This window comes from Aquarana catesbeiana, linkage group LG08 (assembly GCF_042186555.1).
Source record: "Aquarana catesbeiana isolate 2022-GZ linkage group LG08, ASM4218655v1, whole genome shotgun sequence".
NCBI classification, from domain to species: Eukaryota; Metazoa; Chordata; class Amphibia; order Anura; family Ranidae; genus Aquarana; species Aquarana catesbeiana.
Window position 1 is genome coordinate 270,227,744 of NC_133331.1, and position 26,087 is coordinate 270,253,830.

At 42.5% G+C, this 26,087-nt stretch overlaps 1 long non-coding RNA gene across 1 annotated transcript in view; it reads right to left on the reverse strand.

The window, feature by feature from the left end:
- Positions 1–857: 857 nt before the first annotated feature.
- Positions 858–26,087, reverse strand: part of LOC141106476 (uncharacterized) — a 66,995-nt gene continuing 41,765 nt past the window's right edge. Inside the window, exons 3-4 of the long non-coding RNA XR_012235721.1 lie at positions 13,344–13,426; positions 858–1,077 (exon numbers count right to left, since the gene is read on the reverse strand). This is a non-coding gene — a long non-coding RNA (uncharacterized lncRNA). The remainder of the gene's footprint in view (positions 1,078–13,343; positions 13,427–26,087) is intronic.

Below are 26,087 nucleotides of genomic sequence, written 5' to 3' on the forward strand. Positions count from 1 at the left end.
GTCCCGTTTACTATCACCATTCATGACAACCATCTCAGATGAACCTTGGCAGCTTTGAGTGTCAGCTTTGAGTGTCATCTCAGTTCATCAACCTAGCTCTGACTATTAGCAGTGTGTTACATACTTCCCCTGCAACGTTTAGCTTGTGACGTGCCCGTGTATAGAGGAGAGACTGACGGCTATCCCATTGCAGCATCGTGGCTTTCTCCCTCACCCATGTCAGTGTCTCAGCTGGACTGACGTCACTGACATATATGGAAAGGAGGTTTCTTTTCACCTTCCCGCTGTAACGCTGCTCCCCTCTCCTCTCCCCACACGTCGGATCACTATCCACACACCGGCGAACGTGTTTCATCTTGGGCTGCAACACAGCAGGGGTATTGGCGGCCGCCCTCCTCATTTTGGCTGTAAGAGAACTGACTCAATCCGGACATTATCGGCTCCTCACTACTCAGTGGACTCTTGGTGACATGGAAAGCTTCCCTTTCCATTTCCTTTGTTTTTACACAGGACTGGTTTTTATTACTTCAAGGATTTAATAAATTCATTTATTAGTACTTTTTATCTGCTGTGGGACTGTTTGCTTTTTCTAACCCATTGAGCGCTGGATTGTTGTGTTTTGACTATAAAGGGAGCATTACTGATGGTGGATTGCTGGATGGAAAATGATTTATACATATTAGTAGAAAGAAAGTGAAAGTATAAAAAGTAAGTGTGATCCATTCTGTATGCTTTTATCTTGATTGGATAAAGTGGAGGATCCATAAATGAATACATTGCAAGGAAAGTGCACTATGAACATTATTTTCCCCAACTAAGGTGGGTTCATCAATCAATAAAAAGAAAAGAAAACTCAGTATATGCGACATGTTTATTTTTTATAAGACATCTGGTGTGCAGTTAGCTAAATGATATTCAACATCAGATGATTTCCAATTCAAGTTTCTAAAGTTTCAACATGTTCTGCATATTACACAATATAGTGATGGCAAAATTACAATAACTGGTAACCTTGGAATTTTCACTTCAACATCCCTTTCATCTGGATCATCTCTACTTCCTTCTTCGGCATTTCTCCTGGGAGAAGACATAGTTATCGGTAAATAAAACAACATTGATTATTACACAAAAACTGTATTTCACTGGGACTACAAATGTGTAATTTTAGGCCACGTTGACTACTATTCTATGACCGCAGTAGCATGGTAAAGGAATACGGCACAGCGGGATGCCACAAATTTGAATCTCTTATTGAATAACCAGCAGGAACATTCTGATGTGTTTCATACTACGGCACAGAGCTTTCCCATCAGTAAGTGGACACAGCTAAAGCTGCCCATACACCAGGAGGAATTCATTTATATGGAAATTTTGAAAAATCATTCACCAGCTCATTGAGTCAGCTAATATTGTTATAATGCCCTTAAAAATCAATCCAGACTTTGCTACTTGAATGGAATCCCAAATGTATTAGAACATGCACAATACAATGTGCGTTTTTTTCCCAAATGAAAATCACATTCACAGTTACAATTTCACTCATTCAAATAAAATTTTCCATTCTGATCCTTCAAATTTTCTCAACTCGACTGGGATGTCCCCTATCTCCTTTGTTATATATAATGGTAATGGAACATCTCATTACTGCCATAAGAGAAAATAAAGGTATTCAAGGGATAAAAGTTAAAGACAAAGAATATAAGAGCTGTATACGCTGATGATTTATTAATATATATAACTAACCCTATTATAACAATTCCAAATTTAATAAAAAGAATTTAAACGATTCGGGGAATTAAGTAACTTCAAAGTTAATTATGATAAATCTGAGATGTTGAACGTTTCGTTAACAGAAAAAACACACACACGTTTGCAAAAAGATTTCCCATCTAAATGGAAACACAAAGTGATTAAATATCTGGAAATATATATCCCGAATAATTTGAATCAATTGCAAGATTTGAATTATAGTGCGACAATCTGAAAAGTAATTAAATTATTACAAAAATATGATAAAATAACATATTCATGGATGGGAAGAATCAATATAGTAAAAATGGATTTATTACCAAAACTACTATATATTTTTCAAACAGTACCCCTAGTTCCTCCAAGAAAATTAATGCTGGAATTAAGAAAAACAGTAGTAAGCTTCACCTAGGCTCAAAAAACCCCCCGAATAAAAAGAAAAATTTCAATTAGAACTAAAAAAAATGGAGGTCTAGCACTACTGGACTTTTCAAAATATTTACAAGCAGCATCATTAACTAGAATTATTGATTGGCACCATAACACGGAAAATAAACAATGGGTTAATCTAGGAGAAGTTATAGGATCACAACCAAAATCCTTGCCTTGGATAAAACCCCATTTAAGACCAAAAAAAAAAAAAAAAGAACTAACGATATTTGTAAGAGTTACATTAAAAATATGGGATGCTGTAATAAAAAAAGGGAAACTCTCCACCATGATAGGACCTATGACCCCACTGTTCTCCAATCCAGAATTTCCGCCAGCTTTAGAAACCACAAAATATTTCAAATGGAATATATTGGAGAACGTAAGGGTGGTACAGATCCTAGTGGATGGTAAAATACCAAAACTGCAAGATTTGGGACCTGAATATAAAAATAAATGGTTACAATACCATCAATTAAATACATGTATTGAACAAAATACCTTTAATACATAGACCAATAACCAAATTTGAACAAATACTAGCTGAAGAACAAAAAACAACTAAAAAATTACCCAAGATATACGATCTATTACTCCCTTCCGGATCTCTTAGAGAATTAACAGGAATGAAACAATGGGAAGAGGAAATAGGTAAACCAATATCAGAGGAAGAATGAGAAAAAATGTTCGGAATAATACATAAAACTTGTACAGCAATCAAATATCAAGAGAGAAATTACAAAATTGCATTGAGATGGTATTAGAGTCCAGTAGCTTTGAATATAATAAACAAACAAAGGAAATACAGAGATTTGTTGGAGATGTAAGGCAGGAAGGGGGACTATGGATCATATATGGTATGGATGTCATGTGTTGAGGAGTTTTTGGAATAAGGTATTTGAGATCTATCAGAAAGTTTACTATGTAGCTGGGCGATCCTCAATATAATACAGCACCTCATCCCAAGATTTAATGATTAAACCAGAGAAAAGGGAATATAGGGATCATGACGGTGCCAGGAAGAACACAATATGTTCCAATATTAAAATAGGTAATTTTTATTAATACACAAAAGTTGTAAACAATAAACAATAGAATCACAAAGACATGGTGGGACAAAGTCACGGCGAGTCATCATACACCTAAACTAGAGTGTCTTTCAACTGTGTATGGCACATTCCCATGTGGCCACTGCGACATATGTGAGTTCATTTATGATACATGCGAGAAACCGCTTCCCAATGGCCAAACATACAAAATCAAACACAAGATCACGTGTCAAACTATCGGTGTAGTATATCTTGCCACATGCCTTTGTGGCAGCTACTATGTAGGCAAAACTAAACGCCAATTTTGCGTTAGGATTCGAGATCATATCAAACCTTTACTGAAGGGTAAGACTTCTACTTCTATCAATCGACATATAGCACAGTACCATGATTCCAATCCCCATGTTGTAGGATTTACAGCATTGGAACACATCCCTGCACATGTGAGGGGTGGAGACATTGATCAGAAACTCTTATGCCGCGTACACACGGTCGGACTTTTCGTCTACAAAAGTCCGACAGCCTGTCCGACAGACTTCCGGCGGACTTCCGGCGGACTTTCGGCGGACTTGCAGCAGACTTTCTAACGAACGGACTTGCCTACACACGACCACACAAAAGTCCGACGGATTCGTACGTGATGACGTACACCGGACTAAAATAAGGAAGTTCATAGCCAGTAGCCAATAGCTGCCCTAGCATGGGTTTTTGTCCGTCGGACTAGCACACAGACGAGCGGATTTCGGGGTCCGTCGTAGTTACGACGTAAAGATTTGAAGCATGTTTCAAATCTAAAGTCCGTCGGATTTGAGGCTGAAAAAGTCTGCTGAAAGTCCGGAGAAGCCCACACACGATCGGATTACCAGCCAGCTTTAGTTCGTCGGCGTCCGTTGGACTTTTGTAGATGAAAAGTCCGACCGTGTGTACGCGGCATTACAATTGGAAACCAAGTGGATACACATTTTGGATGCTACCACATATCCTGGGCTTAATGAAAATATTAGTTTTAAACCCTTTTTATAAAAAACCCCCTTCGGGGGTGGACCATAATATTTTTCTTTATGGATCTTTCAATTAAAGTCTTTTTTCAAGTCCTACTGTATCTTAATACATATCTCTTATCATTTTGCTCATGTTCCTTTACTCTCCTCCCTTTGGCCCTTCCTACGCATGAGATACCCATGTTGGATTAGGATACAGTTCCCCTTTCCCTTTTCATTCAATTTTTCACCATTGGATACATGACTACATACTATATATGTATAATTAAGACATATTTTCTCTCTTACCATGACATGTATATCACTGTAAATATATACTCTGACCTTAATTGTTTGATTTGTAATCTATGAATTTTCCGTATTATCATTTAAATGTTGTCTTTGCGAGCTGTCAGAGTGACCTGTGTGGGCACATACCAAGGATTCAACCCCTCTCTACCTTTTCTTCCTGTATTCTGTCCCATTTTTCATGCCATGTGTGCAGGCGCCTCTTTGGGGTTTTATATATATCCTTGGACTGTTCTCACCCACCTCCACCTCCTCCCTCTGTGTGCCTCGGTTGGCATCCCCGTACCTTCGGATGCCTAAGCTTTTCTTTTTCTTTTTCCCCTCTTTTTTCTTTTTCTTTTTTCTTTTTTCCCCCCTCCTCTCCCCTTCCCCTCCTTTAAACCCCCCCCCTCTGTCCCCTTTCTCTCTTTCCTCCCTTTTCCCTCTTCCCCTCCCCCTTCCAGCTCCCCTTCTGGTTTCTCTACTGCCTTTGAGCCCCTGCACTCCGCTGTGGGGGATGTGCACCCGATCTGGTGCCTTTAGCCCCCTGTCAGGGACACATTCAGCTGTATGGACACTCAAGGGCTTTGGATTCTCCTCTACCCGCCCCAGCCACGGCGCACTGGAAATTAATGCCTCCTTCCAGGTATCATGCTGCCTTATGCGGCGTTCGGTACCACGTCTTGTCTGTGATGTTGTGTACATCACCATGGACACCACCGCAATGCCCTCTGGACCTTGTAGGCCTGGATGGATATGCGGTTGGCGCATGCGCTGTGGCCTCTTTTGTCCGCTCACACGTGCGGTGACGTCAGACGCCGCACGTGTGTGGGGAGCATAAGAACGCCGGCATCCCAGGCCAACACACACGCCAGGGATGTTACAGGACACCGACGTAGTGACTGCTATCTGACCCGGTAGGCATCTTTATGGACCATCTATGTTTGGGGCATAAATAGATTTACCTTTTGCTGACACTATTTTTTGCTTTCCAGCTTATTTCATTTAGTGCTATTACTGGCTGTAGGCTTTTTCTTTGCCCAGCATCTCACTCTATATCTACTTAGTGGTAAGTGTTAACTTACTTCGTCCTTTGTTGGTGTAATTCATTCACTGATCAGCTAAAGTGCATTTCGCAATCACACTTCCCCTCAGATAATTTCATAAATGCCACAAAATTCTCTCCCGTTTATTTAACTTATAGAGATACGTTTCCTGTTGTTGTTTAGAGTTCCTCTCTAGGATCTATCGGTGTCCTGTTACTCATTTTAAAGAGTGTTTCTTTGTAAGTAAATTAATTGGAGACTATGTTAGTCCTATACAATCTCTTTAATCTATTAACTAATGAGAGCCATATGACCCCCTTAGAAAGAAAAATTATGATAATGAACTCATTGCAAACAATTATACCTCTCTAGACATACATCTGGCCAGGTCCTTCCTATTGCCCCCTGCAGCTACCTACTGTGATCTTTGCTGGAGGCTTAGCCCTGGAAGTGTGTGGCACCCCCTTGGTGACTTGCAGGTACCTCATTTCCATCTGTAGAATGTCTGGTTGGGTGGTTGTTTTGGGGTGGGGGGGTTTCTGGCTACCCGATGTTGTATATGTGAGAAGGTCCCCTTGGTGCTCTTTGATTGGTGGTGGGGGTTAGTCTACACTGACAGCTCGCAAACATGTATATATTTGGATTTTTGATATTTTTCCTGTATTCGATGTATCATTTGTCCCACTACATTTACTGATTGTCATATTTCTCTCATAGAATTACTGTAGCACTCTAGGTATTAATAACCTATCCCTGAAGAAGCCAATACTGGCGAAACATGTCGGGTACTTAAAATACCTACCTACTGCATTGGCCGTTACATCCATGAGGCCAAGTGACGTGAAGCTCGCTACAGATATGTTTTTAGCATTCATGCACACCATGTCTTTGTGATTCTATTGTTTATTGTTTACAACTTTTGTGTATTAATAAAAATTACCTATTTTAATATTGGAACATATTGTGTTCTTCCTGGCACCGTCATAATCCCTATATTCCCTTTTCTCTGGTTTAATCATCTATCAGAAAGTGTTGGGAGAGGAAATGAGTCCAAGCATAAATATCTTGTTATTTTCTCTCACGTCAGACTCAACAAAGGTAATCAAAACAGATATTCTTCACCATATGACAACGGCAGCTAGAACACTAATAGCATGAAAGTGGAGAGAAACAAATAGTTCAACATTGTCAGAATGGTTATGTGAAATGAACGAAATACAATACTTGGAAAAACAGATAAGGGAAGAAGGATTTATAAAAAATCAAATGCCAGAGATATGGCAAAAATGGGAAGAGTTTCGGTCCTCAACAAGAATGATAGAATATCTATAAGTGGAAGGGAACAGATGGCCCTTAAAGGGGTATGGGGGTAGGAGAGGGGGGAGGGGGAGATGTAGGAGGTGCGAGCTTTTTTTTTTTTTTTTGTATGGAGGGTGAAAGGATTGTGAAGATAATAGAAGTATATGATGGTAATAGGAAAACTTAAAGCAGTAGTATTAAGATATGAAGGAAGGGAATAAGGAAACTAACAGATAATAATCAAGATCCTTTATTGTTACATAAGTGAAGAATAATTGTATGTTTTAATGAATGTTGCATGGTGTATAATTGTAAACATTTTTTAAAAAATGTAATGCAAAGGAAATTGACAACAAATTTTCTCATTGTTACGGTAAAAAAACAATCATCAATATAACCCCACTAATCATTAGGAAATCAAACCAACCAAAAACGAAAACTTTCTTCCAGCGTATGGCCAAAATGTAATATATTGCAGTTTACCAATTATTAGTTGTGGTGGCTGCATTCGTTTTAATTTCTTTTTAAGCTTTATTCCCCCTGTTTTCCCCTTGCAATCTCGCCAGTAACACACCTTCAGTATTAGCAACAGTATGAGCAACAGAGAAACCTTTAGACAGCACTATTGTTAGTCTGGGGGGGAGGGTACTAGCAGATTTAGATACACTAAAAATACATTGAAGTAAAAGCAGTTACAGCAACAGTTTCTTTCATTTTGGGATAAAGGTTTTACCTAAATAAAAGTGGATCATTGTAAGCACCCCTGTCAGTGTTAAATGGTTTGTCTCAGCCCTCTAATTGATTCATCTGAGGGACTGCTTGTTCTGCTGAAAAACAACAGACTTACTGGCCAGATCACCAGGTGAAAATAAAACAAAGAAAGCCTAGAAAATAAAACTAATGCAGCCACCACATCCAAGAATTTATAACTTGCAATATAATACATTTTTGGTATTGGGTTTAATACTGCTTTAAACCTTAAGCCTCCAGGCCTTTCCAAGATACAATTCCAATTACTTGTTTGTTTTACGACAGCTAAGTGACTGATAAAGCCTGGAAATTGTCTACACTTTTTTGGTTGAAACAAAATTCAGAGTCAACTTAGTCATGCTGCAGGAAAAAGAAAATAGAAGCCAGACTGACTGATACAATGGACACATATTTGTCATATCCCTGGGCCATGTGTTATGTTCCAGTAGGATTTAACCACTTCAGCCCCGGAAGGATTTACCCCCTTAATGACCAGGTCATTTTTTTGCGATACGGCACTGCGTTACTTTAACTGACAATGGCGTGGTCGTGCAACGTTGTACCCAAACAAAATTAATGTCCTTTTTTCCCCCACAAATAGGGCTTTCTTTTGGTGGTATTTGATTGCGTTTTTTATTTTTTGCACTATAAACAAAAAAGAGCGACAATTCTAAAAAAAAAAAAAAAAAATTTTTACTTTCTACTATAAAATATTTCCAAAAAAAAGTAAAAAAAAAATGTATTCATCAATTTAGGCCAATTTGTATTCTTCTACATATTTTTGGTAAAAAAAAAATCCCAATAACTGTATATTGATTGGTTTGCGCAAAAGTTACCATGTCTACAAAATAGGGGATAGATTTATGGCATTTTATTATTTTTTTTTTTTTTTTAGTAATGGCGGCGATCAGTGAATTCTAACGGGACTGCGACATTGTGGCGGACAGATCAGACACCTAACGGTCATTTTTGACATTATTTTGGGAACCAGTAACATTACTACAGTAATCAGTGCTAAAAATATGCACTGACATCGTACTAATGAAATTGGCAGGGAAGGGGTTAACATCACGGAGGATCGAGGGGTTAACTGTGTTCACTCACTGTGTGTTCTAATTGGATGGGGGAAGGGCTCACTGGGACAACACACATATCCGTCTTCCTTCATAGCAGACAGACAGTATCTGTGTGATATCCTGTCAGTACAGTGATTTGTCTTGTTTACAAAAGCAGATACCCGTTCTGTCACTGCGGGGAACGACCGCGGGTGGCTGACCCGCTGATTGGCTCCCCCCGCTGGCCAATGGGAGCGTGCGCGTGTCCACAGATCGTCTTCTATGAGCCTGATGTACACCAAGTGGTTAAAGCGTTTGTTACCCCAACACTTCATATTTCTGATATGTGCCCGCTGTACCATGTACCGGTATGAGAAAGTATCCTGTTCTCTTTGTATTGCTTCCTTTACGTGAAATCCCTGGTGCTCCTGCTAGTCCCCTTGCTTCCCTATTAAAAACTGACCACACTAAGCAGGAGAACACAGCGTGGTCAGTTCTATACTTATGCTTTGAACTCAGCCTGCTCTCCTCCAATGATGAGACTTGTCCTGACACCCCCCCATGCACATCCATTTACTGGAGAGTTCAGTGTGCTGCTGCTTCTCCTCCCCCCAGCTCTTATGCAGCTGAGAACAAGCTGGGCCTTTAATCTGGACCTTTTGGGCCTCTGAATGGTGGTATGCTCTTGGAATCCACTTACCGTGTTTTCATTCCCACCCTTCCTCCACCCTCCTCCCCTCTTTCCCTTTCTCCCTTACCTTTAATTGTTATGCCCTTTCTGCCACACCCTTACCCCACCTTGTCCCTTCAATGATATCAGGAATCTCTCAGGACATCCCAAATTATTCTCTCATGTCAGTGACTCCACTCTCCCCTTGTACACTTCTAGGATTGTTTGGAACCAAAATGTATGGATTCAAATATCACATCTATATTTTCATTGACCTTTCTACTCAGTTATTTTGTAACACTGATTGTGTGAAAATATCACACCACCAGTAGCAGAGGCGGCTCTCTAATTAGGCATATTAGGCGGTCGCCCAAGGCCTCACGCTCCCAAGGGCCTCGCGGCCGCCTAATCTGCCTAACACTTGTGTAGCAGTGGCAGGGAATGTCCCCTCCGGTCGTGTGTTCCCAGAATCCCAGAGCCGTCCTTAACGCAGGACCCGTGGTGTCTGCAGATAGTTTTCCCTGGCCAGGGAATAATGCCCGCAGCTGTAGCGACCGAGCAGCTCCCTGCTCTCCTCTCCAGGATGGACCTGACAGAGCTGGGGCCGCTGCCTGGCAATCATGAGTACCAGGATGACAATGGTCAGTGTATGCCTTGCACAAAGTGTCCACCTGGGAAGTAGCCGGGGGGGGTAATGGTCTTTTGTTCCTCCCTTCTGTAGTACAGTGGACGAGGCTTGTCCTACTGGCCTGTTACAGTCCAGCTTTTCTGGCTTGCATAAGATTGCATTTGTATGAAAGTAATATTTTATCAAAGGGACACTACAGTCAAACCTAAAAAAAATAGGTATTGCAGGACAGTCCTGCTGCCTGACACTGACAGTGATAACAAGCAAGGGCGCTCCAAAATTCAAGGCTGCCATCTGCCTGTGACTTTATTATCCTCCTCATCATCCCCCTGTTCCTGGCATCCCGCCACCCCACCTCCTGTCGCCATCATCTCCACCCTCATGCTAATCCCCCTGTACCTGGCATCCCACCAGTCCACTCCCTGTCACCATCATCTCCGTCCTCATCAACCCCCTGTTCCTGGCATCCCACCACCCCACCCCCTGTCACCATCATCTCCATCTTCATCCTAATCCCCCTGTTCCTGGCATCCCATCATCCCACCCCTGTCACCATCATCTCCATCCTCATCATCCCCCTGTTTCTGGCATCCCACCACCCCAACCCCTGTCACCATCATCTCCATCCTCCCCCTAATCCCGTTGTTCCTGGCATCCCACCACCCCACCCAATGTCATCATCATCTCCATTCTCATCATAATCCCCCTGTTCATGGCATCCTACCACCCCTCCCCCTGTCACCATCATCTCCATCCTCATCCTAATCCCCCTGTTCCTGGCATCCCATCACCCCACCCCTGTCACCATTATCTCCATGCTCATCATCGCCCCGTCCCTGGTACCCCACCACCTCACCCCCTGTCATCAATATCTCCATCCTCATCCTAAACCCACTGTTCCTGGCATTACACCACCCCCACCCCCTATCACCATCATCTCCATCCTCATCACAATCCCCCTGTTCCTGGCATTCCACCACCCCACTCCCTGTCACTATCATCTCCATCCTCACCATAATCTCCCTCTGCCTGGCATCCATCCACCCCACCCCCTGTCATCTTCCTCCCTCCTGCACCCCTCCGCCAGCTTCCTACCACCCCACCTTGTCATCCTTATCCTCATGTACCCCACTTCCAGCTTCCTACCACCCCACCCCCGTCATCATCATTCCACCTGTACCCCATTGCCAGCTTCCTATCACTCCACCCACTATCATCATCATCCCATACCCCACCTATGACATCCTACTTCCCTGCCCTCTGTCATCAACATTCCCATCATCCCCCTGTACCCCACCTCTTGCATCCAACCACCCTACCCCATCATCATCATCCTTATCTTCATCCCCTCTGCCAGCTTCCGACAACCTCACCCACTGTCATCATCATCCCCCTCTGCTGACGTGCTACCACCCCACTCATTGTCATCAACATCCCTATAATCCCTCTCTACCCCACCTTTGGCATCTTACCACCCTGCCTCGTGTCATTATCATCCTCACCCCTCCTGTACCCCACCTCTGGCATCCTAAGACCCTACTCCCAATTATTATAGGGGAGATATGATTTCAGCCTCTCCCACCAATGCTGCCACCATCACCCCAAACTGCATCCTGTCTTCCAACCAACTGTACCCTAACAGTTGCACTATCACCCAGTGAGAGGTAATGATGTGCTGTAACCTCTAGCAAACAATCAGTGAGTGGGAAGGATGTGCAGTAACCTCTAGCAACCAATCAGTGAGCTTGGAGTAGTCAGCGAGTGTGAACCAGATCTTTATGCTTACATTATTAAATATTTTTTTAGATAACTCTATGTGCATGTTTGTTTTTTGGGATGTTGGATTGGAGAGCGAAATAGAAAGTGTAAAGAGGGATCGTCTGTCTGCACCCTGGCTGTGGCTTGTCATTACCATGATAAGACCGTCTCTTGTATCATGTCTGCAGTCTCTGATCATCTCAAGTATTATGTCTACAGTCTCTGACCATCTCTTGTATCATGTCTGCACAATCTCTGACCATCTCTTGTATTATGGCCACACAGTCTCTGACCATCTCTAGTTTCATGTCTGCAGTCTTTGCCCATCTCTAGTATTATGTCTGCAGTCTCTGACCACCTCTTGTATCATGACTGCAGTCTCTGACCATCTCCTGTATCATGTCTGCAGTCTCTGACAATCTCCTGTATCATGTCTGCAGTCTCTGACCATCTCCTGTATCATGTCTGCAGTCTCTGACCATCTCCTGTATCATGTCTGCAGTCTCTGACCATCTCCTGTATCATGTCTACAGTCTGACCATCTCCTGTATCATGTCTACACAGTCTTTAACCATCTCTTGTATTATTACCACACAGTCTCTGGCCATCTCCTGTATCATGTCTAGAGTCTCTGGGGAGAAGCCTACAGAGGAGTCAATAGCGGGAGCACTGCTAGGACGGGCATCATGGGAGTAGTCAGACATGTGTGGACTGTGGAGAGGATAATATAGTATGAAACCAGAGCCACCAAGCTGGAGCCCAGAGAGGACCGTCTTACTGAGCTCTGATCACCAGAGCCCCCCTTACATCAGCGTTCCCCTTTACACCTAAATCTGCAGCATTGCCCCTACATCATGATCTGCAGCATTCCCCTTTACATCAAAGTTCCCCTTGCACTGTAAGGAGGAATCCTGCAGACTCTGATGTAAGGGAGAACTCTGTGCTGGGTTATAATAACCTGACCTTCAGAAATATGGTTTTTGACTTTTGTTATACCTTAAACACATTGCTAGTAGCAGCTGCACAAATTTTATCTATTTGTGTGCGTGTAATATATATATATATAGTATATTTAAAGATATTTGATTGAAGAGTAATTGGTTAGAGAAAATTCTACAAACTGTGAATTTATAGTTCATAGGATTTAAGGCTCTTAATATATACAAGTTCATTTCTATCGCTTTAATTATTTTTCCCATTTTTGGCGTGAGTGGGGCCTCATGTTTAAGTTTTGCTTAAGGGTTCACAAAGCTTAAAACTGCCTCTGGCCAGTAGGACACAGTGCAGCACTCCGACCCCGCACACTCAGCCTTCTTCTGACCCTCCTTATCTTCTTACCACATCTCCCCACACAAATCCTTTCCAACAGTTTCATCACTGAAATCTTATATTAACTCAATACAGTTTTAACTTTTACATTTAGCAGGAATTATGTTATGTTTGTGTCCACTAATAATGATTTTTGTGTATTTTTAATGAAAATATCATTTTGATATGTTCGGGGAAGGGGGTGCCTGTCAGGTAGGCTGTACGGGGCCCCGTAATTTCTAACAACAGCCCTGAATACATACTTAGGCTTTAGAATCACTTTTCAACTTTTAAAGTCTATACTTTTATTTAAACAAGTCTTATGCATACTTACTCTTCCTCACAGAGAGATAAGTTGATGGTCCCAAGGAAGAAAAGGAGTAACAGGGATTTCTTCAAGGTGAACATCTTTGGGCTCTGTGGATAATTTGGATACATGGAAAGAAAAAGAAGACACAATCGAAAACATGTTAAAAAAAACAACATGAAGCACCCTAATGTTAGGTACAAATAAAAAAATGTTCCAATATTATAAAAGATCCAATGTTCATTTGCTCTAATCCATCAAAATGGATCACATACACCTGGAATTCATTATTAGCTGGTTGAGTTTTTTTTTTTTTTTTTATGGATTTGCTTGATCCTTCCCAGACCTCACTGGATCTGGCTACTCAGAATTAAAACAATGATTAAGGGGTCTATCTTACTCCTCAATCACACAAAAGGAATATCACATCAGGTTCTTAGATGCCATTGGAGCTGGTTCACAAAAACTGACATTCCAATCTCCATTATCTATGATTTCCAGGGCTTTCTATCATAAACAGGGATATCGTTTGCCTTGTCTACTCACTCTCACCCAAGCAGTGCCAAAGGATATTAGAGTGAAATTAATTTTACTGTATATGAATCTGCTTTACTGACTAGACTTAGGCTTCATATACACACTGCCTACTTTGACTGCTGGCCACAGGAAAACGCAAAGTGCAGAAAAATTGCAACACAATTTTGCCGCAATTTTATTTTGGTTTTGCCACGATTTGTGTTTTCCCGTAGCCAGCGGTCAAAACATTCCTATCCTGAAAGTAATTCTTCTGCGTTCAGGTGAGGGAGGTTGAGGGATGTTGTAGCTCCCCTACCTGCAGCAGCTCCTAAACTCTAGTAAAAGCCTATATATACATTGACACATAGGCTTTTATGGAGTTGAGTTTAGGAACTTTGGCAAAAAACCCAAAAGCTCCTAAACTCAAGTTTAGGAGCTGCTAGTGTACATGAAGCCTAATGGTTTCTTTAGGGTTTTTCTTGTAGGAATGGGAAGAGTCCCCAGATAATTGTCCCTGTGATATTAATTTATTCTAGGTTTGGAGAGAAGGAGAATGAGACTATTAAGATTATGTGAAAATAATTGTTCATTATAAGGAATATGACTTATGAATGCTATCTTTCTTCTGTACTATCTCCTAATAAGGGGCACACACGATGAAATAATAATCTCTTGTGTATAACTATATTAGAATATATAAAATATTTGAATCAAAGGATAATGATTGATATTGGAATTCAGTGAAAGTATGTTAGGCTGGCCATAAATGGAGAGAATTTCTTTTCTGCAACCACAGGTGTTGACACAGAGAGTGTTGACAGGGGAATCCCTCCCACTGAGCCATTGTGTTCTCCCGGCAGAGGAGCGTGGGAAGTCATCCCTGCTGGGAGAACACAGTTATTATTGATAGTGGCTATAACAGCTGCTAGCAATAATCACATGTAAAATATGGCAGGCTGGTTGATTTAATCGATTGATCAACTTGGGTACATTCAGCCTGTCCATACATGGTTGGAATCTCCGTTGGTTCCTGGTAAACTGGACAAGATTCGAGCCGTCTATGGCTGGTTTTAGGTTTTGCTATGTAATGAAGAGCAATATCCCATCCCCCTCTTCTACTGGTTGGCTGGTAAGAAAGATTTGAACTACACCATGGGGGTTATTTATGAAAGGCAAATCCACTTTGCACTACAAGTGCAAACTACAAGTGCAAAGTGCATTTGAAATTGCACTGAAAGTTCACTTGGAAGTGCAGTCGCTGTGGATCCAAGGGGGACATGCAAGGAAAATAAAAAACAGTATTTTAGCTTGCACATGATTGGATGATAAAATCAGCAGAGCTTCCCCTCATTTCAGATCTACCCCTCAGATTTACAGCAACTGCAAGTGCACTTTCAGTGCAATTTCAAGTGCACTTTGCACTTGTAGTTTGCACTTGTAGTGCAAAGTGGATTTGCCTTTTGTAAATAACCCCCCATGTGCTAAATATATCTGCTGTATACTAAAATAGTTTTTAACACTCGGACACACATTTCCACATATCTGCACACACAAAACTGACTTAAACAAAAAAAAATTGTTTCTACTATACCTTTATGTTCCTTAGGTTTTATATATTTTTTTTATTTACTTACTCAGTAAAATTTACTGTTAAACACATTTTTGATTTTGATACAAGTAAATAAGTACATTTTATCTTTAAACAGTTCTCATCCTTAAAGGTAGTTTAAGAAGTACCAAAAATAAATTTAACCAAAGAACCACTAATCATCCTACCAACAGGTACTTATTACGGGACCCCACTACGAGCATTGAACGAACTTTAGAGCCCAAAACCCAAGCTAACCAGGGAAAGAAGAGACAATTGTGCTTTTTTTTTCTTTTTAAAAAAGACTTTCTTACTGAAATATTCACAAGGCAGAGAATATACTGAATGCACAAGAACATTAAATGGGGATTAAAGTAATATGAGTTAACAAGTATATGACATGTTTCTTTTAAAAAGCTATTTGACTAAGCGCTGTCTGAATTTCAACAATTAAGCTAAATACAGCCCAGATAGCCTATAAGAGTCCACATGTGTAGATCTACATCATAATAAATCACTAAGAACATTGGTATAAAAAAAAGTCTAGAGGCTGGAGTAATGGGCTCTCGGGAGACCCAGACATCCTCTGCAGAGATCCCTGGTGCCTCGAGGGTTTACACTGACCTCTCTTGCATAACAGATTTGATGACATTGGATTGAATGCTATCTACATCAGGTGGCTTTGTCTTTGTTGGTGGCTTATACAGATTTTGCCCTAAGTCCAGCTCCTTAATGTTCGAATATGCTCTGTAATGTCACTTTTCCACTCAGATAATATATGTGATGATTGGGTCCTGCCTATGCACTACATCTGCAAGGTGAAGTGTTTGATTATGGTCTCCCCCTTGCTTGAACACATCCAATACAATAGATGTTTTGATTCACACATGGATAATAAAGTCCTGAAGAAGTGGCGAATACCGCAAAACATGTTGGCAGAACTCGTGTAACACGTGTGATCTTTTGTCTGAAATGTTCTTAGAACATAAATGTGTTTTTATATAAATGGGCCTACAGTTGCCCAGTTTTCTCTATATATATATACGGTCTCAAACCATAGAGAACACCAGCTGGTTAGTAATAAAGGAGAATATATAAAAGAAATGGGCTTATAAAGCGGTGGTTCCCATGGATATACTAAAGTATGTCACATAAATGCATCTGCTGATTTGGTTATAGCAATCCGCCAATCACCCCTGTTACCATGCTCCCCACAATCCATTGAAACAGGAAAATAAGTCATTTTGGGTTTTCTGTCATATTTATTTCAGTATTAGAACTTTGATGAGGAAAGGATAGCATGAGATGCCTTGATACCTTGATGCATTGCTTTAGTAAATAGATGTTGAATGGCCGTGGCCTTGCAAGAACACTAAATACTCTCCTTTCTTCTGTGCAAATCCTTACTACAAGAGCCTCAATATCCTATTTTCTCCCTTCCATTTGAACAACAGAAATCACTCTGAATAACTTCTTGTTGTAGACTATGGTGAGATTGTCCTTGACAATTAAAAGGCCAGAAGCTCACACCACCTCTTCCTTATGTCCCAGAGAGTTAAGCACCTACAAAGTCTTTGGAAGGCACTGTCATCATGCTAACCAGGCCGAAGATATCCCAGTATCCCCACACGTTGACCTGACACATGACAGTGAATGGACCATGGCTTCTATTAATACAGAACCATCGCTGCTGTGTTCCTCTGCCACAACATGATACTCTACTCTCTCCAGCTTCTTCTTCTTTTGTTATACTGACCTTCTCCTTTCTATCAAAATCCTGTGTCCCCAGTCACAGAAAGCTGATCTACTTCCACCGCTTCACTGCTACTTCCTCTTCCTAGATCTCCTCTAGCATCCAAGCCCTGTGTTCCCTGGTCACAGTACCTCAACGCTCCTTTAAGATGGAGATCTTTATCTTAGTCTTCCTTCCCGATGGTTCCTCCATTCCTCCTCAGCGCATGGTGCATCCCCGCATGGGGATGCCCGGAACAGCACCTGTTAATCCATGCTGTCTTCCTGTAACTCCAAACACCTCCCTGGAAGCATGTGACCCCAACTTATATGAGAGGCCTGCCCCCTGCCAATGCAGGTAAATGATTGGTCAGGGCTCCTCACATGAGCTGCGTGCCACTCAGATCTCAAGTCCAGCCTCTCTTCCAGAATAATACCTCTGAAAGCAGGGGAGGCATCTCTGAGTCAGAGTGTAGGTGGACACACCCCCCACTATACTGATCACTCCCAGTTCCAAATTACAACAACCAGATCCAGCCTAATGCACGGACCTAGCTAAATTTACCTACACTTGGGCCCTGAGCTGTAAAAGCACTACTCTAGCACCTACCTTTAGGTAGAGGGTGCTACATATATAAAGAAAAAGACATACAGACATGATAGGTAATCATTTTTTCTTAAAAAAAGGTTTTTTACACTTTTGGTTGACCATACCCATTTAGCAACCATTATAGCGAAACAATGGATTCCTCAAATGCAGTTTAAGGTTAAAGAAATGACCTAAAAAATGTAGTTGTGCAAAATAATCCATAATGAAGCAAATTATATGAGGTACCTTGCCATTATTTAAAATAAAAATTAAAACAGGGGTGATTTAAATTTTACCTGAAATTTGAAAAACAAGGTTTCTTTCCTTAGGGACGGGTTGCCTGTTCGAGTCAAACATGAGTTCGACACGAACATCGGCTGTTCGCTTGTTCGCTGGATTTTGAACATTATGGGCCATTCATGCCAAATTCGAGCGGTGCGTCACGGCCCAATAATGCACTGCCTCATCACAATGCATTGCTGTCTGATGATTGGCCAAGCATGCACTATGATCCGCATGTTTTGGCCAATCACAGTGCCGTCAGCGAAGAGAGCCATAGTTGGCCATAGGCAGGGTGCCTGTGGCCAATTATGGCTCAAGGGGTTAAGTACACGCCCCACACTATATAAGGCCGCCCGCATGTCAGCCTCGTGTAGTGTGTTGGTGGCGTTTGTTAAGACAGAGAGCCTGTCATTTCATTTAGTTTCAGCAGGCAGGCAATTCCTGGAGTTCTGTTGCTAATATACTTCAGGCAGGCAGGCGAGACAGTTAGATAGCTGCAGTGTATTGTGTATATATATGCAGCCCGGTTTTATATATATATATATATATATATATATATATATATATATATATATATATATACACACACACACACACACTGACTCACTAAGCTGCAGTTCATTTTATATATATATATATATCTATCTATACAGGCTGGCCAGGCTGGTATATATATATATATATATATATATATATATATATATATATATATATATATATATATATATATATATATATATATATATATATTTTTTTTTTTTTTTTTTTTTTTTTTTTTATTCTAGCCAAGCCTATACCTGACTTGGCCATTGCCTGAGTGCATTTTCAAAGACACTTTCAATCAGGCAGGTGACTCACTGAGCTGCAGTTCATATAATATATATCCACTGCATTGTATTCCAGCCAAGCCTATACCTGACTGTACGCCATTCCCTGAGTGCGTGTTCAAAGACACTTTCAGCCAGGCAGGTGACTCACTGAGCTGCAGTTCATTTATTTAATATATATCCACTGCATTGTATTCCAGCCAAGCCTATACCTGACTGTAGGCCATTCCCTGAGTGCATGTTCAAAGACACTTTCAGCCACGCAGGTGACTCACTGAGCTGCAGTTCATAAAATAAATATCCACTGCATTGTAGTCTAGCCAAGCCTATACCTTACTGTAGGCCATTCCTGGTGTACTGTTTTTAGTAAACTTCAGGCGTTGTTTTGTTAATCTAATTGTGCAGTATGTCTGGAAGGCCATCAAGGAGAGGCAGATGCTCACAGGCCACTAAAAGAGGGCAAGCAGGCTCTGTGTCTACAGCAAACAGTGCTGGTCATAGACACAGTGCATCCTCAGCATGTGGCCATGGGGCACGCTTGTCCTTTTTTTCGGGAGCTGGCCGCGTTGAGCCACAACATGTAGAAGAGTTGGTAGAGTGGATGACCAAGCCGTCCTCATCCTCTGCCACCCAGGCTCAGGGTACTTTGTCTGCCAATTCAGCTGCCAGAGCGGCCTCTTCCATTGGCTCAATGTCATCAGTCACTCCTTCCCTAGCCCCACCATCATGCCCTGAGCAGTCCCCCGAACTGTTCAACCACAGTGTAGGGTACATGCTGCAGGAGGATGCGCAGCGTATTGAAGGCTCTGATGATGGTACCCAGGTTGAGGATGAAGGCAGTAACGTAAGCCCAGAGAGAAGAGGGGGTGCCCAAGAAGGACAAGAAACTAGCAGTCATGTTCCCCCACTGCATCATACTGCCAGGTTTGCTCCAGTGGCGAGGAGGGAGGGGATGATGAGGTCACTAACTCTACATGGGTGCCTGATAGAAGAGAGGAGGAGGAAGAGGCAAATCTCCAATGAGGCAGGATGCCCTCCAGGGGCCAGCTTAAGGGCAGCCAACCGACTGCATCATACCACAGAGATCTGCATGTGCAGGGCGCTGCTGACTCTGCACATTTTTCCAAAAGTTCTTTGGTGTGGGCCTTTTTTGAGATGTGTGCAGCAGATCGCACTGTTGCTGTTTGCAACATATGTCTGAAGTGTATCAAGCGTGGCTAAAAGAGCAGCCGCTTGGGCACCACATGCTTGACCAGACATATGTTGAGCTCCCATGCAGTCCGTTGGCAACAGTACTTAAAAGACCCACACCAAAGAACAAGGCAGACCTCTACTTGCTCCTCATCAGCTGAGATCTCCAACTCCACTATATCTTAAGTCCTCTCATAAACCAGCACTGACAGGAATGAAGGTGTAGAATTAGGTGTGCCAAGTACTTGCGGGCAATCTGCTATCACTACACCAACATCCGATTGTAGCAGGCAAATTTCCCTACCCCAGTTGCTAAACCGGCGAAAGAAATGTGGTCCCAGCCATCCACATGCTCAGCATCTGAATGCTAGTTTGGCTAAATTGCTAGCACTCCAACTGTTGCCTTTTCAGTTGGTAGACTCTGCCCCCTTTCGAGAATTTGTGGAATGTGCGGTACCTCAGTAGCAGGTTCCCAAACGCCAATTTTTTTCTTGTAAGGCAATTCCGCCTCTCTACCGACATGTGGAAGGCAATGTCTTGGCCTCGTTGGACAGGGCGGTCAGTGGTAAGGTGCATATTACCGCTGACTCATGGTCCAGCAGGCATGGACGTTACCTTTCTTTCATGGCGCACTGGGTAACCCTGCTGGCAGCTAGGAAGGATGCAGGACAGGGTGCAGTATTGTTGGAGCTTGTTTTGCCACCACATCTCCAAAATGCTGGTAGTGGTGATTCTGTCACACCTATCTCCTCCACCCCCTTATCTTCTTCTTCTTCCTCTATGTCCTCTTCCTGTGCAGATTTGTCCTTAGAACCAGCGGTGCTTCGTAGGCGTTCTAGAGGCTACGCAAGCACCCAGGCAAAAAGATGTCATGCGGTGCTTGAGTTGGCCTGCTTGGGGGACAGAAGCCATACTGGGGCAGCGATTCTGTCAGCTCTGCAGGGGCAGGCTCAGAGGTGGTTGACGCTATGCCAGGATCAGCCAGGGATGGTGGTTTGCGACAATGGCACCAACCTCCTCTCAGCCCTCCAACAGGGACACTTCACCCATGTGCCCTGTTTGGCTCACATCCTTAATTTGGTGGTGCAGTGGTTCTTGTGCAGGTACCCGGGCTTACAGGATATCCTGAAGCAGGCCAGGAAAGTCTGTGGGCAATTTTGCCGGTCATATAATGCCAGTGCTCGGCTGGCTGACCTTCAAAAGGATTGCAACCTGCCCAAGAACCACCACATCTGTGACATGCCCACCAGGTGGAACTCAACGTTGGCAATGCTGCAGCAGCTGCACATGCAGCAGAGGGCCATCAACGAGTACCTGTGCGACTATTGAACCTGCACAGGGTCAGGGGAGCTTTTTTTTTGCCACACCAGTGGCTCATGATCAAGAATGCATGCACTGTCCTGTCACCATTTGAGGAGGCCACGAGGATGGTGAGCAGTGACAGTGCATGCATTAGTGATACTGTCCCTCTTGTCTACCTGTTGGAGCACACGCTGCGTGGAATAATGGACAGGGCACTTAAGGCAGAACAGAGGGAGGAAGAGGAGGACTTCCTTACCTCTCAAGGCCCCCTTTATCCAGACAGTATTTCTGCAGGCCCGCTGATCTCACAGGAAGAGGAGGAAGCGGATGAGGATTATGTCAGCATCGAGGTGGAGCCTAGCACTCAGCATCAGCATCAGTCTTCAAGGGATCGTTTACAGTCCCCAGAAACCCATGGACTTGTACATGACAGGGAGGAGGTGGCTGCCGGTGAGGTTGTCCTTAGTTACCCAGAGGACTCTGGATCGAATGCCTCAGCAAACCTACGCTGCATGGCCTCCCTGATCCTGCAAAGCCTGCGAAAGGACCCTCGGATTCGTGTGATCAAGGAGAGGAATCACTACTGGCTGGCAACTCTTCCTGAGCCACGTTACAAGGGTAAGGTTGCGGAACTTATCCAGCCGTCGCAGAGGGAGCAGAGGATGAAACATCTTTGGGAGGCCTTGCAGAAAGGTTTGTGCAACGCATTTCCAGAGCCTGGGAGGGTACAAATTCCTGAACCTGTTGCTGAGGCTTCGGTCAGTCACAGAAGGAGTGGTGGAGAAGGTGGCCGTCTGACTGATGCGTTCAGACAATTTTTTAGTCCGCAGCCCCAAGGTATGATCGGTTCCAGCAACCATTGCCAGCGTCTGTTGTACATGGTGCAGGAATACCTAGGGGCAAGATCAGACTTGGAGACCTTTCCAGACGAAAATCCACTGGGTTACTGGGTCTTGAGGATGGATCACTGGCCAGAGCTTGCACAGTTTGCAATTGAGCTACTGGCCTGTCCAGCATCCAGCGTTCTTTCGGAACGCACAATCAGTGCCACTGAAGGCTTTGTAACTGATTACAGAGTGCGTCTGTCCACCGAGTCGGTTGATCAGCTCACCTTCATAAAAATGAATCAGTCTTGGATCACCAGCTACCAAGCACCTGATGCTGATGTAATTTTTTTATAAATGTGAGATCCCTTGAAGACCGCCTATGCTGATGCTGACTGACTATCCTTTTATGCCGAGTGACTATCGTATTTCTCCTCAATGTTCATGTCGATAGCTTCTAAGAACATTTATGGTTCTGGGCACCAGTGCCTAAAGCCCAATTTTTCTGCCCCTGTTTAACCACTTTAATACAGGGCTTTTATACACCCTTTCTTCCCAGACCAATTTTTAGCTTTCAGCGTTCTCACATTTTGAATGACAATTACTCAGTCATGCTACACTGTACCCAAACCAAATTTTTATCATTTTTTTCCCTCACAAACATAGCTTTCTTTTGGTGGTATTTAATCACTGCCTTTTTTTTTTTTATTTTTTGCAATATAAGCGAAAAAAGAGAGAAATTTTGGAAAAAAAAAACACTTTTTTTTAGTTTCTATTGTAAAATTTTGCAAATAAGTAATTTTTCTTCATAAATTTGGGCCAAAATGTATACTGCTACATATCTTTAGTAAAAATAACCCAAATTAGTGTATATTATTTGGTCTCTGTGAAAGTTATAGAGTCTACAAGCTATGGTGCAAATCATTGAAAAATGATCACATCTGATCACACCTGATGTACTGTATCTCATTTCTTGAGGTCCTAACAAGCCAGGAAAGTACAAATACCCCCCAAATTACCCCTTTTTGGAAAGCAGACATTCCAAGGTATTTAGTAAGAGGCATGGTGAGTTTTTTGAAGTTGTCATTTTATCCCACAATTCTTGGAAATTTTTTTTTTTTTTTGCACAAAATTGTCATAATAACAAGTTATTTCTCTCACACAGCACATGCATACTTGCAATGACACCCCAAAATACATTCTGCTACTCCTCCTGAGTATAGTGATACCACATGTGTGAGACTTTTACACAGCCTGGCCACATACAGAGGTCTAACATCCAACTAGCACCGTCAGGCGTTTTACGAGCATAAATTGCACATCTCATTTGATGACAACCTATCACATTTTTGAAGGCCCTGGAGCACCAGGTCAATGAAAACGCCCACAAAATGACCCCATTTTGGAAAGCTAACAGACCAAAGTATAATCTATGAGGCATAATGAGTCTTTTGAACGGTTCATTTTTTTCCAGTAGTTTTTGGAATATGTGGGAAAAAAATGAAAACGCATTTTTTTAATACAAAGTTGTCCATTTATAAGATATTTCCAACACATAGCATGTACATAGCAAAACTAACACCCCAAAATAGATTCTGCTTCTCCTCCGGAGTATGGCGATACCACATGTGTGAGACTTTTACATAGCCTGGCCACATACAGAGGCCCAACATTGAAGTAGCACTGTCAGGCGTTCTACATGCATAAATTACACATCTCATTTCTCAACCACCTATTACAATTTTGAAGGCTCTGGAGCACCAGGACAATAGAAACGCCCACAAAATGACCCCATTTTGGAAAGCTAACACCCCAACGTATAATCTATGAGGCATAATTAGTCTTTTGAACGGTTCATTATTTTCCAGACGTTTTTGGAAAATGTGGAAAAAAATGAAAACGCATTTTTTTTTACACAAAGTTGTCCGTTTATAAGATATTTCCAACACATAGCATTTACATAGCAAAAATAACACCCCCGAAATACATTCTGCCACTCCTCCTGAGTAAAATGATACCACATGTGTGAGACTTTTACACAGCCTGACCACATACAGAGGCCTAACATTGAAGTAGCACCTTCAGGTGTTCTAGGAGCATAAATTACACATCTAATTTCTCACCCACCTATTACACTTTTGAAGGTCCTGGAGCACCAGGACAATGGAAAGGCCCACAAAATGACCCCATTTTGGAAAGCTAACACCCTAACGTATAATCCATGAGGCATAATGAGTCTTTTGAACGGTTCATTTTTTTCCAGAAGTTTTTGGAAAATGTGGAAAAAAATGAAAACGCATTTTTTTTTACACAAAGTTGTCCGTTTATAAGATATTTCCAACACATAGCATTTACATAGCAAAAATAACACCCCAAAATACATTCTGCTACTCCTCCTGAGTATGGTGATACAACATGTGTGAGACTTTTACATAGTCTGGCCACATACAGAGGCCCAACATCCAAGTAGCACTGTCAGTTGTTCTAGGAGCATACATTACACACAAATTCCTGCCAACCTATCACATTGTTGAAGGCCCTTCATATTTCTAACACATAGCATGTACTGTACATACCAATTACAAACCAAAATACATTCTGCTGAGTAAAGGGTAAAGAAAAGATTACCTGCAGTTTTAGTAGTGCAGTGGTCCACAGAGAAGAGCATCGGTCCAGGCAGCAGGCAGGAACGTGGACAGCGACAGCAAAACAGGCAGCAGGCAGGAATAGTCAGTACAGGTAGAGATGTCAGCACAGCCAAAGCATTAGTCCAGATAGCAGGCAGGGATGTGGTCAGCAGCAGCAAAAGGATCAAAGGATCGTTCATGCAGCAGGCAGGAATACTGTCCATAGTTAGCACATATATAAACAAGGCCTGGGGAATGCCCAGGAAAAAATTCCAAGCCTACTTACCACCAGCTCGCAGACAACCAAATTAACCTGTCTAACAGTATGCGTTAAAAACAGGGGTTTAGTCCGCACGCATTTGCAAATGCATGCGTAAGCCACAGAGCCTCGTCACGGCACCCTGATATCTGTGGTCCTAACACTAAAATATGAGTGTCCCCACAGTGGATGCACATGCATTCTGATGGATAAATGAGAGCAGGTGGACTGAAGGGCAGCCCATCCCTTCTTAAAGGTACAGGAGCACACCAGACACCCAGCAAATAGCACAATGGCTGCAAAGGTGCTGGTGCGTTGCTGGACCAATACACACACACCAAGGTGATCTCAAAAAACTTGCCACCACCCTCATTTATAGCTGGCTATCGCAGTAAGCGGCATTGGAGGGCTACAAACAGATATAACGCATACTGTTAGACAGGTTAATTTGGTTGTCTGCGAGCTGGTGGTAAGTAGGCTTGGAATTTTTTCCTGGGCATTCCCCAGGCCTTGTTTATATCTGTTTGTAGCCCTCCAATGCCGCTTACTGTGATAGCCAGCTATAAATGAGGGTGGTGGCAAGTTTTTTTAGATCACCTTGGTGTGTATATTGGTCCAGCAATGCACCAGCACCTTTGCAGCCATTGTGCTATTTGCTGGGTGTCTGGTGTGCTCCTGTACCTTTAAAAAGGGATGGGCTGCCCTTCAGTCCACCTGCTCTCATTTATCCATCAGAATGCATGTGCCTCCACTGTGGGGACACTCATATTTTAGTGTTAGGACCACAGATATCAGGGTGCCGTGACGAGGCTCTGTGGCTTACGCATGCGTTTGCAAATGCGTGCGGACTAAACTCCTGTTTTTAAAGCATACTGTTAGACAGGTTAATTTGGTTGTCTGCGAGCTGGTGGTAAGTAGGCTTGGAATTTTTTCCTGGGCATTCCCCAGGCCTTGTTTATATCTCTTTGTAGCCCTCCAATGCCGCTTACTGCGATAGCCAGCCATAGTTAGTACATGCAGCAGACAGAGGTATGG